Source organism: Salvelinus alpinus, chromosome 15, assembly GCF_045679555.1.
Source record: "Salvelinus alpinus chromosome 15, SLU_Salpinus.1, whole genome shotgun sequence".
NCBI classification, from domain to species: Eukaryota; Metazoa; Chordata; class Actinopteri; order Salmoniformes; family Salmonidae; genus Salvelinus; species Salvelinus alpinus.
Window position 1 is genome coordinate 46,304,714 of NC_092100.1, and position 17,683 is coordinate 46,322,396.

Consider the following 17,683-nt stretch of genomic DNA (forward strand, 5'->3'; position numbering starts at 1 on the left):
ATACAGTATCTATGTGACTGTCTAACTGTCCGTCCATGTGTGTCTCTCTCTCGCTGACTGACCTCTCCCTCAGGGGTGTCGGAGGGGCACAGCATGCCCCACTGGGAGGGCTGCAGGGAGCGGGGTCCCCTGACCTTCCTGGTCTTCTCTAAACTGGGAGGAGATCCTGGTCATCATGCCCCACTGGGAGGGCTGCAGGGAGCGGGGTCCGCTGACCTTCCTGGTCTTCTCTAAACTGGGAGGAGATCCTGGTCATCATGCCCCACTGGGAGGGCTGCAGGGAGCGGGGTCCCCTGACCTTCCTGGTCTTCTCTAAACTGGGAGGAGATCCTGGTCATCATGCTCCACTGGGAGGGCTGCAGGGAGCGGGGTCCGCTGACCTTCCTGGTCTTCTCTAAACTGGGAGGAGATCCTGGTCATCATGCCCCACTGGGAGGGCTGCAGGGAGCGGGGTCCGCTGACCTTCCTGGTCTTCTCTAAACTGGGAGGAGATCCTGGTCATCATGCCCCACTGGGAGGGCTGCAGGGAGCGGGGTCCCCTGACCTTCCTGAGCTTCTCTAAACTGGGAGGAGGTCCTGGTCATCATGCCCCACTGGGAGGGCTGCAGGGAGCGGGGTCCGCTGACCTTCCTGAGCTTCTCTAAACTAGGAGGAGGTCCTGGTCATCATGCCCAGAGCCGAGATGAAGGAAAGACTGGATAACACCTGTGTCACACCCTGACGGTCCATCTTAAACCTCTTCAGGGACCAGTTCCCCTGGGGGCACAGAGAGAGGGACAGGTCAAATCCCCTTTTGCAATATGTCAAACCATTTGGATACCACATCCTCTGTCTGGCATAAGGGACCAGATCTTGATACAGGGGCAGCACTCACGGCGGAGATGGCGTTGACCATGCCGTTGGTGATCTGGTCCTGGCGCATGCTTTTGACTATGTCGAACTGGGCTGCTTGGGGATGATCTGGTCTGATATCTTCTTCAGCTCTGAAGTGAACAGAGGGGGAGAGAGAGTGGTGAGGCTTGCACCGAATGTAGATCTAGCGTTCGTCTGCCGATCGTTCAGCGCGATGTTTCAGGGACCACCCACTGTCGATGTCTGACTGACAACATTTTTCATGCGATTCTACATGTAAAATCGGTGCACGCTTGGTTCGCAAATTACACTCAAAGGTGCTATATACTCTCGGCCAGCAAACGCTATTGGTGTGTCTGAGCTCTTAATACAGTCAGAACCTATGGGCCCATATTTATTAAGTGTCTCTGAGAAAGAGTGCTGATCTAGGATCAGGTCCTCCCTGTCCATAACAATTTGATTAATTATGATCTAAAAGGCAAAACTGACACATTGGAAACATCAAAACTCAACACTGGAAGTTACAGACCGAGTATCTGATGCAACGAACTAGATGTGAAACAACAATACTCCGAGAGATAGTCGTATCAAACCCTCTGTTCTCCCAGTCTCTTGGCTTCTGCTGCCAGTTGTTCTGTTCCTCTCCGTTATCAGCTCAGAGAAAATGACCAAAGAAACAGATTTAATAACCAGGTGTGCCAACCCTGAGATAAGCCTGACCTGGCCTCTCTCCCAGGTCTCTCTTCTCTCCTTTCCTCTACCCAGTAAGGCTTTCACTGGGGAACCTCTCTCTTCTCTTTCTCTTTCACTCAACCCCCCACCAACCCTCCCGACACATTTGCATACATCAAAACAAACAAGCAGCACCGGCAAAATTAATAATAAAGAAATTAAGCTTCCGTTGCACAGCCGGGCCAATTAGTTGAATGTCAGGGAATCATAATTGGAGAGAGAGGAGATTGCTGGGCGTTCTAAGTGCATAAGCCCCCTATTGAAAGGAGGCACTGTACCCCCCTCCACCCCCACCTCGCCCCCACTCCTCAGCCAGAGCAGGTCGGGATGGGGGGAAATTAAAGGCCTTAAGACAGCCATAATTACATTATCAGACCTGGGGCCTGCAGGATTAGCTCAATCGCTCCAGTCAAGGCGGCCATTCTTTTGTCATAGCGTGGAAAAAATCCCTCCGCTTCCCCGGCCCTGGTATTTTGGTGCGGCTGCTGCGTATCTCTCCCCCTGACAAAGCCAGTCAAGGCGGGAATACAGAGCGAGGCGGGGAAGGAGGGATGAGGGTGGGGGGAGGATGAGGAAAACAAAACAGGCAACAACAAAGCGGGAGGAAAATAATGAAGGTATTAATAAAGGAGTGAGAGAATAAAGACGCAGGTGAGGGCATGCGGAGGCTGTATCCACTAGCGCAGGCCTGGGATCAGGGCATGGGGAGGCTGGTGCAGAGTCTGTCTCAACTACCAGCGGCCTGGGATCAGTTCTCAGATAAGTACAAAGTACGTAGAGATTTAGCATTGCGTATAGAGACCATCGTTTTGACTGGGGAGGAGGAACGGATTAAAAGTCATGATCTAAAGTCAGTTTGGGGTTCCACCGCTAAAGATTAAGGTTGGGATTAGAGGATGGTAAAATGACCAAGATCTGTGAATACAGGCAACTTCTACCTGGGAGAAGTCGGGCATGTACTGTATTTACATATTGTAGCATTAAGATTTCCCTTCACTGGAACTAATTGGTCCTAATTGGTCCCCGAACCATGAAAAAAAGCCCAAACCATTATTCATTCTCCACCAAACCTTACAGTTGGCACTATGCTTTTGGGCAGGTAGCGTTCTCCTGGCATCTGCCAAACCCAGATTGTGAAGTTTAATTAATCACTACAGAGAACGTGTTTCCACTGCTCCAGAGTCCAATGGCAGCAAGCTTTACACTCCTCCAACCGGCGCTTGGCATTGCACATGGTGATCTTAGGCTTGTGTGCGGCTGCTTGGCCATGGAAACCCATTTCATGAAGCTCCTGACCAACAGTTCTTGTGCTGAAGTTGCTTCCAGAGGCAGGTTGAAACTTGGTAATGAGTGTTGCCACTGACAGAAGATTGTTACGCACTGAGCGCTTCAGCACTCGCAGGTCCCGTTCTGTGAGCTCGTGAGGCCTGCGGCTATGGAACCCTGACCTACATGAGGGAGGATGAGGGAAGCTCTCTAGCCTCCTCCATCTTGGTCTTCTTGGGCCCTCCCCACACGTGCTGTCGCCGCACTTTATTCCCAATGTATTTCAGAGCCTAGGTAACACACACATGCAGAGGGATATTAGTACAAACTCTGAAACTGCCCAGCAATATAAAACAGGCAAGCTGTATCTCAGATCACAAAGTGACAAACTTTAAAAGAAAGAACCGGAGGCGTAATTCTAAAGTAATGAAAATGTGAGATGTACGTTTACTATCACAATAAGAAAAGGACACAAGTTAACATTCTGAGGGATCAAAGTTGCAGCAGGCCAAGTGACTCACAAAAGCCACGACCAGGGATGTGTCAGCCTTTATGCCCCACCCCCCTTGACACCCACACTACACAAACACACCACCGTCACACCTGAGTCAGCAATAGTCTGTGTCGTGCTCTAGAGAGATGGTCAGTGAGACTGAGCACGTCCTCCCAGACCAACCACCCTGCAGGCTATAACCATTGGCTACTGAGGACGACCAGTGAAGAGTCAACCATGCCAGCCTGTTCAACTATGTCCTGTCCTGTGTTTTACGCTACAATAATGGCAAATGTAAAAACAGTAAATGTGAAGTCCATTTGTGAGCTTTATGAAATGCATGTACAATGGAACATGGACATTTGTAAAGCTTATTTGCTTCAACAAACGACATATTTGCCATTTAAATAGACATACTTACAGTATATAGTAGGGAGCCAAACTACGGCCGATTAAAAGCGGCCTGCAGTGGATTTAGCATAAACAATTTAATCAAAACTAATTGTAGTTAACTAAATGCGCCGCTTGGTTCATAGACCCGTGGTTACGTGAGTAGCCTTCGATATACACTGAGTATACCAAACATTAGGAACACATTTCTAATATTGAGTTGCACCCCCCTTTTTTGCCCTCAGAACAGTCTCAATTCATCGGGGCATGGACTCTACAAGGTGGCAAAAGCGTTCCACAGGGATGCTGGCCCATGTTGACTCCAATGCTTCCCACCGTTGTTTCAAGTTGGCTGGATGTACGTTGGGTGGTGGACCATTCTTGATACACACGGGAAACTGTTGAGCGTGAAAAACCCAGCAGCGTTGCAGTTCTTGACATAAACCGGTGCACCTGGCACCTACTACCATACCCTGTTCAAAGGCAGTTAAATCTTTTGTCTTGCCCATTCACCTTCTGAATGGCACGCATATACTATCCATGTCTCAATTGTCTCAAAGCTTAAAAATCCTTCTTTAACATGTCTCCTCCCCTTCATCTACAGTACACAGATTGAAGTGGATTTAACAAGTGACATCAATAAGGGGTGATAGCTTTCACCTGGATTCACCTGGTCAGTCTGTCATGGAAAGAGCAGGTGTTCCTAATGTTTTGTATAGTCAATGTTCTTCATACTTCAGAAAGTATTAACACCCCTCGACTTTTTCCACATTTTGTTGTGTTACAGCCTGAATTTAAAATGATTGCAATGAGAGATGTTTTGTCACACACAATATCCCGTAATGTCAAAGTGGAATTGCATTTTTTTTTACAAATTAATAAAAAATGAAAAGCTTGAGTCAATATTCAACCCTTTTATTATGGCAAGTCCAAATAAGTTCAGGAGTAAAAATGTGCTTAACAAGTCACATAAGTTGTCTGTGTGCAATAATAGTGTTTTACATGATTTTACAATGACTCTCTCAACTCTGTACCCCACCACACATATAGATAATTGTAAGGTCCCTCAGTTGAGCAGTGTATTTCAAACACAGATTCAACCACAAAAACCAGGGATGTTTTCCAATGCCTCGCAATGAAGGGCACCTATTGGTAGATGGTAACAACAACAAAAAGACATTGAATATCCCTTTGAGTATGAAGTTATTAATTACCCTTTGGATGGTGTATCAATACGCCCAGTCACTATAGAGATGCAGGCGTCCTTCCTAACTCAGTTGCCGTAGAGGAAGGTAACCACTCAGGGATTTCACCATGAGGCCAATGGTGACTTTTTAACAGTTACAGAGTTTAATGGCTGTGATAGGAGAAAACTGAGGATGGATCAACAAGCATATTGTTACTCCACAATACTAACCTAATTGACAGAGTAAAAAGACAGAAGCTTTAACAGAATAAAAACTATTCCAAAACATGCATTCTGTTTGCAACAAGGCGCTAAAGTAATACTGCAAAAAATTGTGGCAAAGCAATTAACTTTTTGTTCTGAATACAAAGTGTTATGTTTGGGACAAATCCAATACAACACATTACTTATGTATTATGTTGTTCAGTTTTGTCATTCTTTAGTTTTTTTGTCTTATGTCTGTTGTGTAGTAAATATTTCAGCTTTTATTTTCATTGTTTTTATTAGTTTTTTCCTGTGAAGCACATTGTGTTGCATTCCATGTCTGAAATGTGCTGTATAAATAAAGCTTGATTTGATTACTGAGTACCACTCTCCAGATTTTCAAGCATTGTGGTGGCTGCATCACGTTATGGATATGCTTGTAATCATTAAGGACTGGGGAGTTTCAGGATAAAGAAACAAACTGAATGGAAGCAAAATACTAGAGGAAAACCTGGTTCAGTTTGCTTTCCACCAGACATTAATTTACCTTTCAGCAGCACAATAACCTTAAACGCAAGGCCAAATCTACACTGGGGTTGCTTACTTTGGGGCGGCAGGTAGCGTTGTGGTTAGAGCGTTAGGTCAGTAACCGAAAGGTTGCCGGATTGAATCCCTGAGCTTACAAGGTTAAAAATCTATTGTTCTGCCCCAGAACAAGGCAGTTTGCTCACTGTTCCCTGGTAGGCCGTCATTGTCAATAAGAATTTGTTCTTAACTGACTTGCCTAGTTAAATAAAGGTTAAATAAAAAATGACCAAGAAGAAAGTGGTGGCTGGGTTACAGTTTTTAATTATATCTGCTTGAAAATCTATGGCAAGACCTGAAAATGATTGTCTAGCAATGATCAACTACCAATTTGACAGAGCTTGAATAATTTTTTAAAGAATAATGGGCAAATGTTGCACAATCCAGAGACTTACCCTGAAAGACTCACAGCTGTAATCGCTGCCAAAGATGATTCTGTAACGATTCTCGTGGGCTGAAGGAAGAGTGGACCAAAGTGCAGCGTTTAAAGTGTTCATGATTTAATCCAAAAAACCAAATCGAACGAAAACAACAAACAGGAGAACGAAAGCGAAACAGTTCTGTCTGGTGCAGACACAAAAACAGAAAACTACCCACAAAACACAGGTGGGAAAGGGCTACCTAAGTATGGTTCTCATTCAGAGACAACGATAGACAGCTGCCTCTGATTAAGAACCACACCCGGCTAAACACATAGAAATAGACAACATAGAACAAAAACATAGAATGCCCACCCCAACTCACACCCTGACCAACCAAAATATATAACATAAAAAGGATCTCAGGTCAGGGTGTGACAGTACCCCCCCAAAGGTCCGGACTCCGGCCGCAAAACCCAAACATATAGGGGAGGGTCTGGGTGGGCATCTATCCGTGGTGGCGGCTCTGGTGCCGGACATGGACCCCGGACAGGGGGGGAGACTCTGGCGGCTCCGGACAGGGGGGAGACTCTGGCGGCTCCGGACAGGGGGGGAGACTCTGGCGGCTCCGGACAGGGGGGGAGACTCTGGCGGCTCCGGACAGGGGGGGAGACTCTGGCGGCTCCGGACAGGGGGGGAGACTCTGGCGGCTCCGGACAGGGGGGGAGACTCTGGCGGCTCCGGACAGGGGATCGTCGCTGGAGGCTCCGGGCTGAAGGGCGTTGCTGGAGGCTCCGGACTGAAGGGCGTCGCTGGAGGCTCCGGACTGAAGGGCGTCGCTGGAGTGGAGAGACAGACAGGAGGCTTCGTGCCATGGATCATCACTGGAGGCTTCGTGCCATGGATCATCACTGGAGGCTTCGTGCCATGGATCATCACTGGAGGCTTCGTGCCATGGATCATCACTGGAGTGGAGAGACACACAGGAGGACTGGCTCTGGGAGAAGGCACAGGACTCACCAGGCTGGGGAGACATGCAGGAGGCCTCTTCCTTGGCCGAGGCACCGGATACACTGGGCCGTGGAGGCGCACTGGAGGTCTTGAGCTAAGAGCCTGCACAACCTGTCCTGGCTGGATGGTGACTTTGACCCGGCACGTATGGGGTGCAGGCACAGGACGCACTGGGCTGTGCAGACGCACTGGAGATACAGTGCGCAGAGCCGGCGCAGGATATCATGGGCCGTAGAGACGTCCTGGAGGTCTGGAGAGCAGGGCTGGCACACTCCGTCCTGGCTCGATGCCCACTCTAGCCCGGCCGATGCGAGGAGCTGGGATATAGCGCACCGGGCTAAGAACACGTACTGGAGACACCGTGCGCTCCACCGCATAACATGGTGCCTAACCAGTACGACGCCCGCCACGGTAAGCACGGGGAGTTGGCTCAGCCAATCTCCCTGTGTGCCCCCCCCCCCCAAAAAAAATGGGGAGTGGCCTCCAGGTCTTTAGTGCCAGTCTTGTTCCCGTGTAATCCCTGGCCCTTTTCCTAGCTGCCTCCGCCTTCCTTGCTGCTTCGACCTGCTCCCATGGCAGGAGATCTTTTCCAGCCAGGAACTCCTCCCACGTGTAGGATCCTTTGCCGTCCAGGATGTGCTCCCATGTCCAGTCCTCCTTACCCCGCTGCTTGGTCCTTTGGTGGTGGGTAGTTCTGTAACGATTCTCGTGGGCTGAAGGAAGAGTGGACCAAGGTACAGCGTTTAAAGTGTTCATGATTTAATCCAAAAAAACAAATCGAACAAAAACAACAAATAGGAGAACGAAAGCGAAACAATTCTGTCTGGTGCAGACACAAAAACAGAACACAACTACCCACAAAACACAGGTGGGAAAGGGCTACCTAAGTATGGTTCTCATTCAGAGACAACGATAGACAGCTGCCTCTGATTGAGAACCACACCTGGCCAAACACATAGAAATAGACAACATAGAACAAAAACATAGAATGTCCACCCCAACTCACGCCCTGACCAACCAAAATAGAGACATTAAAAGGATCTTTAAGGTCAGGGCGTGACAGATTCTAACATGTATTGACTCAGGGGGTTGAGTACTTATCTAATCAAGATATATTTGTGTTTTATTTTTCATATATACTAAACAAAAAATATAAACGCAACATGCAAAAATTCCTAAGATTTTAATGAGTTATAGTTCATATAAGGAAATCAGTCAATTTAACTAAATTCATTAGGCCCTAATCTATGAATTTCATATTATTTTCCTCATGCAGCATGACACATTTCCGTCACATAGAGTTGATCAGGCTGTTGATTGTGGCCTGTGGAATGTTGTCCCACTCCTCTTGAATGGCTGTGTGAAGTTGCTGGATGCTGTTGTACAAGTCGATCCAGAGCATTCCAAACATGCTCAATGGGTGACATGGCTGATGAGTATGCAGGCCATTGAAGAACTGGGACATTTTCAGCTTCCAGGAATTGTGTACAGACCCTTGCGACATGGGGCAGTGCATTATCATGCTGAAAGATGAGGTGATGGAGGCGGATGAATGGCATGACAATGGGCCACAGGATCTTGTTACAGTATCTCTGTGCATTCAAATTGCCATCGATAAAATGCAATTGTGTTCGCTGTTTGTAGTTTACGCTGCGGTTGGTCTGCAGTTTGCAGTTGTGAGGCCAGTTGAACGTACTGCTAAATTCTCTAAAACAACGATGAGTCAGCATATGCTAGAGAAATTAACATTAAATTCTCTGGCAACAGCTTTGGTGGACATTCCTGCAGTCAGCATGCCAATTGCATGCTCCCTCAAAACTTGAGACATCTGTGGCAGTGTTGTGTGACAAAACTGCACAATTTAGAGTGGCCTTTTACTGTCCCCAGCACAAGGTGCACCTGTGTAATGTCCATGCTGTTTAATTAGTTTCTTGATATGTCACACCTGTCAGGTGGATGGATTATCTTTGCACAGGAGAAATGCTCACTAACAGGGATGTAAACAAATTTGAGCCCAACATTTTAGAGAAATAAGCTTTTTGTGCATATGGAACATTTCTGGGATCTTTTATTCAGCTCATGAAACATGGGAAACATGTATATATTTATTTATTTTTACAAATGTTAAAAATTATCTTCCACTTCGACATTAGAGTATTTTGTGTAGCTCGTAGACAAGAAAATTACAATTAAATACATTTTAATCCTATTTTGTTACAACAAATGTGGAAAAAGTCAAGGGGTCTAAATACTCTAAATCTGAATGCACTATGTACAAATTCTAATGGACCTATATATGTTTTAATAAATGCCCTTTTCCTGGCCCACAAATAGATTTTGAACAACAAATTAGTCCCCCAAAAATCTGTGCGGCCCTCCGTTGAATTTCTAAATCTCAAGTTTTTATTTTATTTTCAATTGAACCTTTATTTAACTAGGCAAGTCAATTAAGAACAATTTCTTATTTACAATGACGGCCTACCCCGGCCAAACCCTAACCTGGACGACGCTGGGCCAATTGTGTGACGCTCTATGGGTCTGTAGTGACGCCTCTAGCACTGAGATTCAGTGCCATAGACGGCTGCGCCACCCAGGAGCCCACCCCTGGTCTAATATCTATTTAAGGCTATATGTCTACTGAGGCATAGTTTGACGTATCAAACATCAAAGGTATAATGAGAACAACACTGAAAAGGCATCAACAACATGCATTCAAATCTGATCCAACGGCCGTTGCTAGGATGCTAATATGGCCCTCGTCAATGCATTGCTGGTTCCTCCTACAAAAATAAGGGTCTTTATTCAGACAAATTGGGGCATTGCATTAATCAACACATATCAAAAAGGACACGTTGGCCTATTGAGAAATGACTTGAGGAGGATTATTCTTTAATTACTAGGCAAGACAAAGGCTGTGTCCCAAACGCAAGACTCATCTCCTCTTGCTAGAATACATTCTATTCTTCAGTCAAAGTCCTAGTCCTCAGGAAGACATTATTAGAGGGTGAGGTATGAACAAGATTACGTGTGGGTGGGAGGGATGGAGGGAAGGTATAAGGGCAAAATAGAGGAGAAACGTGGAGGAGGTGGTTTAAGGGCAAGGATTGAGGTGGATGACGGAGGTATCAGGGAAGTTTGGAGGGGTGAGGACATATGGTGGAGATGTATAAGTGAATGGATGATGATGAAGTGGAGGAGAAAGAGGTATAAAGGATGTGATGTGACAAAGAGGATGGGAGAGGTGGATGGCGGAAGAAAAGAGAGGTTGGCAGGAGATGGAGAGGTGAGGAAGTGGGTGGAGGAAGGGGTTGTGTGGGTGTACACAGAGTGAAAGGTTGAAAAGATAAAGGGAGAGGTACAGACAAGAGAAGTCAGGGAGAGGTGAGGCAGGTTCTCTGACATTTGCTTATGCTATTGAGGAGCTGTGGGAACAGGGCTGGCTGGCCCACAATGCATCTGGGGCCATGCTGGTTGGCAGCATTGCAGAGTGCGGCGAGGGCCAGGAGGAATTCACCCAGGATGCATGAAGGCAGAGCAAACAAACCAGGCAGGCCAACACTCCACACTGGTGATTACTCAAAATGCTACAAGGCCACATTGGACATGTTTGGAGAGGGCTGGCCAAGAGGTCATCAGCGGTGCTACTGCTGCCAACAGGTTAATAGAGCAATTTTAATCTGGGTGTCACGGATATGGACCTTATTGAGTGATAAAGATGCCCAAATGTTTAACAGTAGAGGGTGACTGAAAGCTAAGACAACTCACTGAGTTTTTAAAAAATGTGTTCTGCTGTTGCTTGAATGAATCCAATCAAATTTTCAGCTCAAAAATTAGTACCAATTGTTATATAATGGTAATAGATGCAGCATGTTCACAAACTGAAATTAGCTAAAACATTAGATTAGCTCATTTTTATATTACATTAGCAAATCAGGTCTTAAATGAGTAGCACAAGTGGGTTCCACTACCAACGCATTGAACAACAAGGCTGAACAGGGTAGAGAGGTGGAAGAGCTTGGCATTATCTGTATTCTGTTGGCATATTTTAGTCAGACAGCGCCCTCATGTGGACTCAGGTGACATTCTTACCTTGAACATAATGGCGATGGGGGCGTCCTCTGACAGTGTGTTGTGTCTCAGGTAGAATCGTCCCCGCTTAACGATCATATTGGTCCTGCTCTTATTTTCATGGGTAGAACTGTAACCACATTACACAGCAGTTTGAGTTGAGTGTGGTGGCAAGTGAACTGACGTTTGGATAAACAGACATGCGAACACAGTCTTACAATGATAAAGGACTAAAGTAAGCAATAAATCAGAAAACATTCACATAATGAATCAAACATGAAAGAAGGCAGGTATGGAAATATCAATAGGAGCAAAGCATTTACACCAAACTGTAGCTAGAGCCTAACTAGGGAGACTCACAATCTGGTCGAGTCATTCTGGATATGAGTGACAGCACAGAGGCTCCCACTGCTCCCTTCCTGTCCTGACCCACAATGATGTGGTTCTTTGACAGCTGCTCCTGGACCAGAATGACCTTCTCCTGACCTTTGACAATGAAGTGGCCCCCTGTGGATGTAGAGAGAATGACACAAGTTCACACACACACACACACACACACACACACACACACACACACACACACACACACACACACACACACACACACACACACACACACACACACACACACACACACACACACACACACACACACACACACACACACACACACACACACACACACACACACACATACACACATTCTAGGCTACTAGGGATGGGCCACCGTGTGTGCATGTTTTTATGTTCTAGCCTATACTATACAGCACATACTGCAGGCAGCCCTCCAGAAGTAGAGTGGCCACCATGTAAGGTGTTCAGCTAGGTTTTGCCTACCAGGGCCCAGAGGGCACTCATTGAGTTTGGAGTAGTCCATGACCATCTTCCCTGTGAGGACACAGTTAGAGAGCTGTGCAGCATCGTGGGCATCCTGGGTCGAATACAGTTCAACGCACCGTTAGTAGGACAATCTCAGAAAGAGTAGCCGCTCTAGCTCTTTTCAAGGTACGCCGACAGCGGCGGACGAACATCTGGACTGAAGGTATGTTGACCTCAACTTCTTGCTTTGGGAAGTGTGGGGGCTGATACGCCATGGAGCATTCGAAGGGGGATAGTCCAGTAGCCGAGCAGGGGAGAGTGTTCCTGGCATATTCCACCCAGACCAGTTGCTGACTCCAGGTGTTGGGGTTACTAGCAACAAGACACCGGAGTGCCGTCTCCATATCTTGATTGGCTCGCTCCGACTGGCCGTTAGATTGGGGATGAAACCCAGATGACAGGCTGGCTGATGACCCAATAAGAGTGCAGAACGTCTTCCAGAATTGGGACGAGAACTGAGGACCCCGATCCGAGACAATGTCAACCGGGAGTCCATGGATTCGGAAGACGTGCTGCACCATAAGCTGGGGCGTCTACTTGAATGATGCCTGGTGAACCGATCTACCACCGTCTACCACCTCTGACGGAGGAAGCCCAGTGACAAAATCCAGGGAAATATGGGACCAGGGGCGATGAGGGACAGGCAGTGGCTGTACGGAGCTTGCCGCGGAGTCTTGCTTTGCGCGCACACCATGCATGCGGCAATGAAGGCCGAGATGTCAGGAACCATGGTGGGCCACCAGAACCATTGACGAAGGAAAGCCAGAGTTCGACGAGTGCCAGGACGACAGGTAAGCCTGGAAGAGTGAGCCCATTCCAGGACCTGAGGCCGGACCGAATCAGGAACAAACAGACGGTTAGCCGGGCCCCCCCCAGGGTCCAACTGGGAAGGCTGTGCCTTGCGGACCAGAGCCTCGGTTTCCCAAACAACAGAAGCCACCAAACAAGAGGCAGGGAGGATGGTCTCAGATTCAGAGGGAGTGGCAGTGGAACTGTACAGACCGGTTAGAGCGTCTTGCTTCACGTTTTTCGACCTTGGGCCGTAGGAGATGGTGAAATTGAACCTGGTAAATAACAGAGCCCAACGACCTTGCCTTGGGTTGAGAAGCCTGGCAGTGCGGAGGTATTGTAAATTCTTATGATCCGTCCATACCAGAAATCGATGTTCCGCACCTTCCAGCCAGTGTCTCCACTCCTCCAGAGCCATCTTAACCGCTAGGAGTTCCCGGTTCCCAATCATAATTCCTCTCCGCAGAGTTGAGACGATGGGACATGAAGGCACAGGGATGAAGCTTTTGGTCCTGGACGGATCGCTGGGAAAGAACGGACCCTAATCCCACATCGGAAGCATCAACCTCCACCACAAACTGACGAGTTGGGTCCGGATGGATGAGGATGGGAGCAGTAGTAAATCGCTGCTTTAGATCCCCAAAAGCCTTGTCCACTGCTGGGGACCATGTGAACGGTACCTTGGGAGAGTTGAGTGCAGAGAGGGGAGCCGCCAGGTTGCTGAGCCCTGAATGAAACGGTGGTAGCAAAACCCAGAAACCGTTGGAGCTGCACCTTGGATGTGGTCTGGGGCCAATCCACCACCGCTCTCACCTTCTCCGGATCCACCTGTACATTCCCCTCAGCAATAATGTATCCCAGAAAGGAGATAGTTGAGTGGTGGAACTCGCACTTCGCAGCCTTTACAAACAACTGATTCTCCAAGAGGCGCTGTCGAACATGGAGAATGTGTTCCTGGGCAGAACGAGAGAAAATCAGAATGTCGTCGAGGTAGACAAAAATAAAACAATTCAACATGTCCCAGAGCACATCGTTGACCAGAGCCTGGAAGACAGCAGACGCGTGAGTCCAAACGGCATAACCAGGTACTCATAGTGTCCACTGGCAGTGTTGAAAGCTGTCGTCTACTTGTCTCCTTTGCGTATCCGCACAAGGTGGTAGGCATTCCGAAGGTCCAATTTGGAAAAGATAGTAGCCCCCTGGAGAGGTTCGAAAGCTGAGGAGAGGAGTAGTAGAGGGTACTGATTTTTAATCGTAATATCATTGAGGACCCGGTAATCAATACATGGACGCAGGGTCTTGTCCTTCTTCCCCACAAAGAAGAATCCTGCGCCGGCAGGAGAGGCAAAAGGGCGAATGCTCCCAACAGCCAGTGAGTCCTCGATGTACTCCTCCATGGCCTTGGTCTCAGGGCCAGACAGGGAATATAGCCGGCCTCGAGGCGGTGTGAAGCCTGGGAGGAGGTCAATAGCACGATCGTAAGAACGGTGTGGAGGAAGGGAGGTAGCACAAGCCTTGCTGAAAACCTCCAGGAGGTCATGATACTCTGCGGGCACGGCAGAGAGATCCGAGGCCATACTTTATCCTGGAGACAGACGTTTCGGAGATGGCTGTGCCGCCTTTAGGCAGTGTGAATGGCAAAATGAGCTCCAACACAGAATGGAACCCGTAGTCCAGTCAATATCTGGGTTGTGTTTTTGGAGCCAAGAAAACCCAAAAACATCAGGTATGTGGGGGGACTTATTGAGGAGGAGCTGAATTGACTCACTGTGGTTTCCAGATACCCGCATATTAATTCCTTGGTATGGGGCATTGGAAAATGCTCATTGTTTAGATCAATTAGGATATCATTTAGAATCACTGGTAAATTAACCACTTGAGGATTTTCGATAATAAGACAGAATTGCAAGCCGCTTGCCGCACGGCCATACAGAATAGGGTAGCGCTTGACATGTTGCTAGCACCTGGAGGGGGGAGTGTGCAAAATGATAGGTGACCATTGCTGTACATTCATACCCAGGGGTGAGGGTAACTTGACTATGGTAGTGGAACATCTGAAAGAGCTCAGCGGTGATCTCGCAAACGAACACCAACCAGACAACGATTGTAATCTGTTTGGATGGGTTCAGTCAGTCTGTTTACTTCCGGCGCCGAACCGAGATGGCCGCCTCGCTTCGCGTTCCTTGGAAAATATGCAGTATTTTGTTTTTTTATGTGTTATTTCTTACATCGGTACCCCAGGTAATCTTAGGTTTCATTACATACAGTCGGGAGGAACTACTGAATATACGATTAACGTCAACTCATCATCGTTCCTACCAGGAATATGACTTTCCCGAAACGGATCCAGTGTTTTGCCTTCCACCCAATACAATGGATCTGATCCCAGCCGGCGACCCTGTGCGACGCCGTAAAAGGGGCAAACGAGGCGGTCTCCTGGTCAGGCTTCGGAGACGGGCACATCGCGCTCCACTCCCTAGCATACTACTCGCCAATGTCCAGTCTCTTGACAATAAGGTTGATGAAATCCGAGCACGGGTAGCATTCCAGAGAGACATCAGGGATTGCAACGTGCTCTGCTTCACGGAAACATGGCTAACTCAAGAGACGCTAACGGAGTCGGTGCAGCCAGCTGGTTTCTTCATGCATCGCGCCGACAGAAACAAACATCTTTCTGGTAAGAAGAGGGGCGGGGGGGTATGCCTCATGATTAACGAGACGTGGTGTGATCATCATAACAACACACAGGAACTCAAGTCATTCTGTTCACCTGATCTAGAACTCCTCACAATCAAATGTCGACCGCATTATCTACCAAGGGAATTCTCTTCGATCATAATCACAGCCGTATATATTCCCCCCCAAGCAGACACATCGATGGCCCTGAACGAACTTTATCTGACTCTTTGTAAACTGGAAACCACACACCCTGAGGCTGCATTCATCGTAGCTGGGGATTTTAACAAGGCTAATCTAAAAACAAAACTCCCTAAATTCTATCAGCATATCGATTGTGCTACCAGGGCTGGAAAAACCCTAGATCATTGTTATACTAATTTCCGCGACGCATATAAGGCCCTCCCCCGCCCCCCTTTCGGAAAAGCTGACCACGACTCCATTTTGTTGATTCCAGCCTACAAACAGAAACTAAAACAACAAGCTCCCGCGCTCAGGTCTGTTCAACGCTGGTCCGACCAATCTGATTCCACGCTTCAAGACTGCTTCGATCACGCGGATTGGAATATGTTCCGCATTGCGTCCAACAACAATATTGACGAATATGCTGATTCGGTGAGCGAGTTCATTAGGAAGTGCATTGACGATGTCGTACCCACAGCAACGATTAAAACATTCCCAAACCAGAAACCGTGGATTGACGGCAGCATTCGCGTGAAACTGAAAGCGCGAACCACTGCTTTTAACCAGGGCAAGGTGACCGGAAGCATGACCGAATACAAACAGTGTAGCTATTCTCTCCGCAAGGCAATCAAACAGGCTAAGTCCCAGTACAGAGACAAAATCGAGTCGCAATTCAACAGCTCAGACACAAGAGGTATGTGGCAGGGTCTACAGTCAATCACGGATTACAAAAAGAAAACCAGCCCCGTCGCGGACCAGGATGTCTTGCTCCCAGACAGGCTAAACAACTTTTTTGCCCGCTTTGAGGACAATACAGTGCCACTGACACGGCCCCCTACCAAAACCTGCGGGCTCTCCTTCACTGCAGCCGAGGTGAGTAAAACATTTAAACGTGTTAACCCTCGCAAGGCTGCAGGCCCAGACGGCATTCCCAGCCGCGTCCTCAGAGCATGCGCAGACCAGCTGGCTGGTGTGTTTACGGACATATTCAATCAATCCTTATCCCAGTCTGCTGTTCCCACATGCTTCAAGAGGGCCACCATTGTTCCTGTTCCCAAGAAAGCTAAGGTAACTGAGCTAAACGACTACCGCCCCGTAGCACTCACTTCCGTCATCATGAAGTGCTTTGAGAGACTAGTCAAGGACCATATCACCTCCACCCTACCGGACACCCTAGACCCACTCCAATTTGCTTACCGACCCAATAGGTCCACAGACGACGCAATCGCAACCACACTGCACACTGCCCTAACCCATCTGGACAAGAGGAATACCCATGTGAGAATGCTGTTCATCGATTACAGCTCAGCATTTAACACCATAGTACCCTCCAAACTCGTCATCAAGCTCGAGACCCTGGGTCTCGACCCCGCCCTGTGCAACTGGGTCCTGGACTTCCTGACGGGCCGCCCCCAGGTGGTGAGGGTAGGTAACAACATCTCCACCCCGCTGATCCTCAACACTGGGACCCCACAAGGGTGCGTTCTGAGCCCTCTCCTGTACTCCCTGTTCACCCACGACTGCGTGGCCATGCACGCCTCCAACTCAATCATCAAGTTTGCGGATGACACTACAGTGGTAGGCTTGATTACCAACAACGACGAGACGGCCTACAGGGAGGAGGTGAGGGCCCTCGGAGTGTGGTGTCAGGAAAATAACCTCACACTCAACGTCAACAAAACAAAGGAGATGATTGTGGACTTCAGGAAACAGCAGAGGGAGCACCCCCCTATCCACATCGACGGGTCAGTAGTGGAGAAGGTGGAAAGTTTTAAGTTCCTCGGTGTACACATCACGGACAAACTGAATTGGTCCACCCACACAGACAGCGTTGTGAAGAAGGCGCAGCAGCGCCTCTTCAACCTCAGGAGGCTGAAGAAATTCGGCTTGTCACCAAAAGCACTCACAAACTTCTACAGATGCACAATCGAGAGCATCCTGTCGGGCTGTATCACCGCCTGGTACGGCAACTGCTCCGCCCACAACCGTAAGGCTCTCCAGAGGGTAGTG

General features: G+C 48.1%; 1 pseudogene; it reads right to left on the minus strand.

Annotated features, from left to right (window-relative positions):
- Positions 1–17,683, minus strand: part of LOC139539335 (DNA-directed RNA polymerase III subunit RPC2-like) — a 47,917-nt pseudogene that overhangs the window by 27,191 nt on the left and 3,043 nt on the right.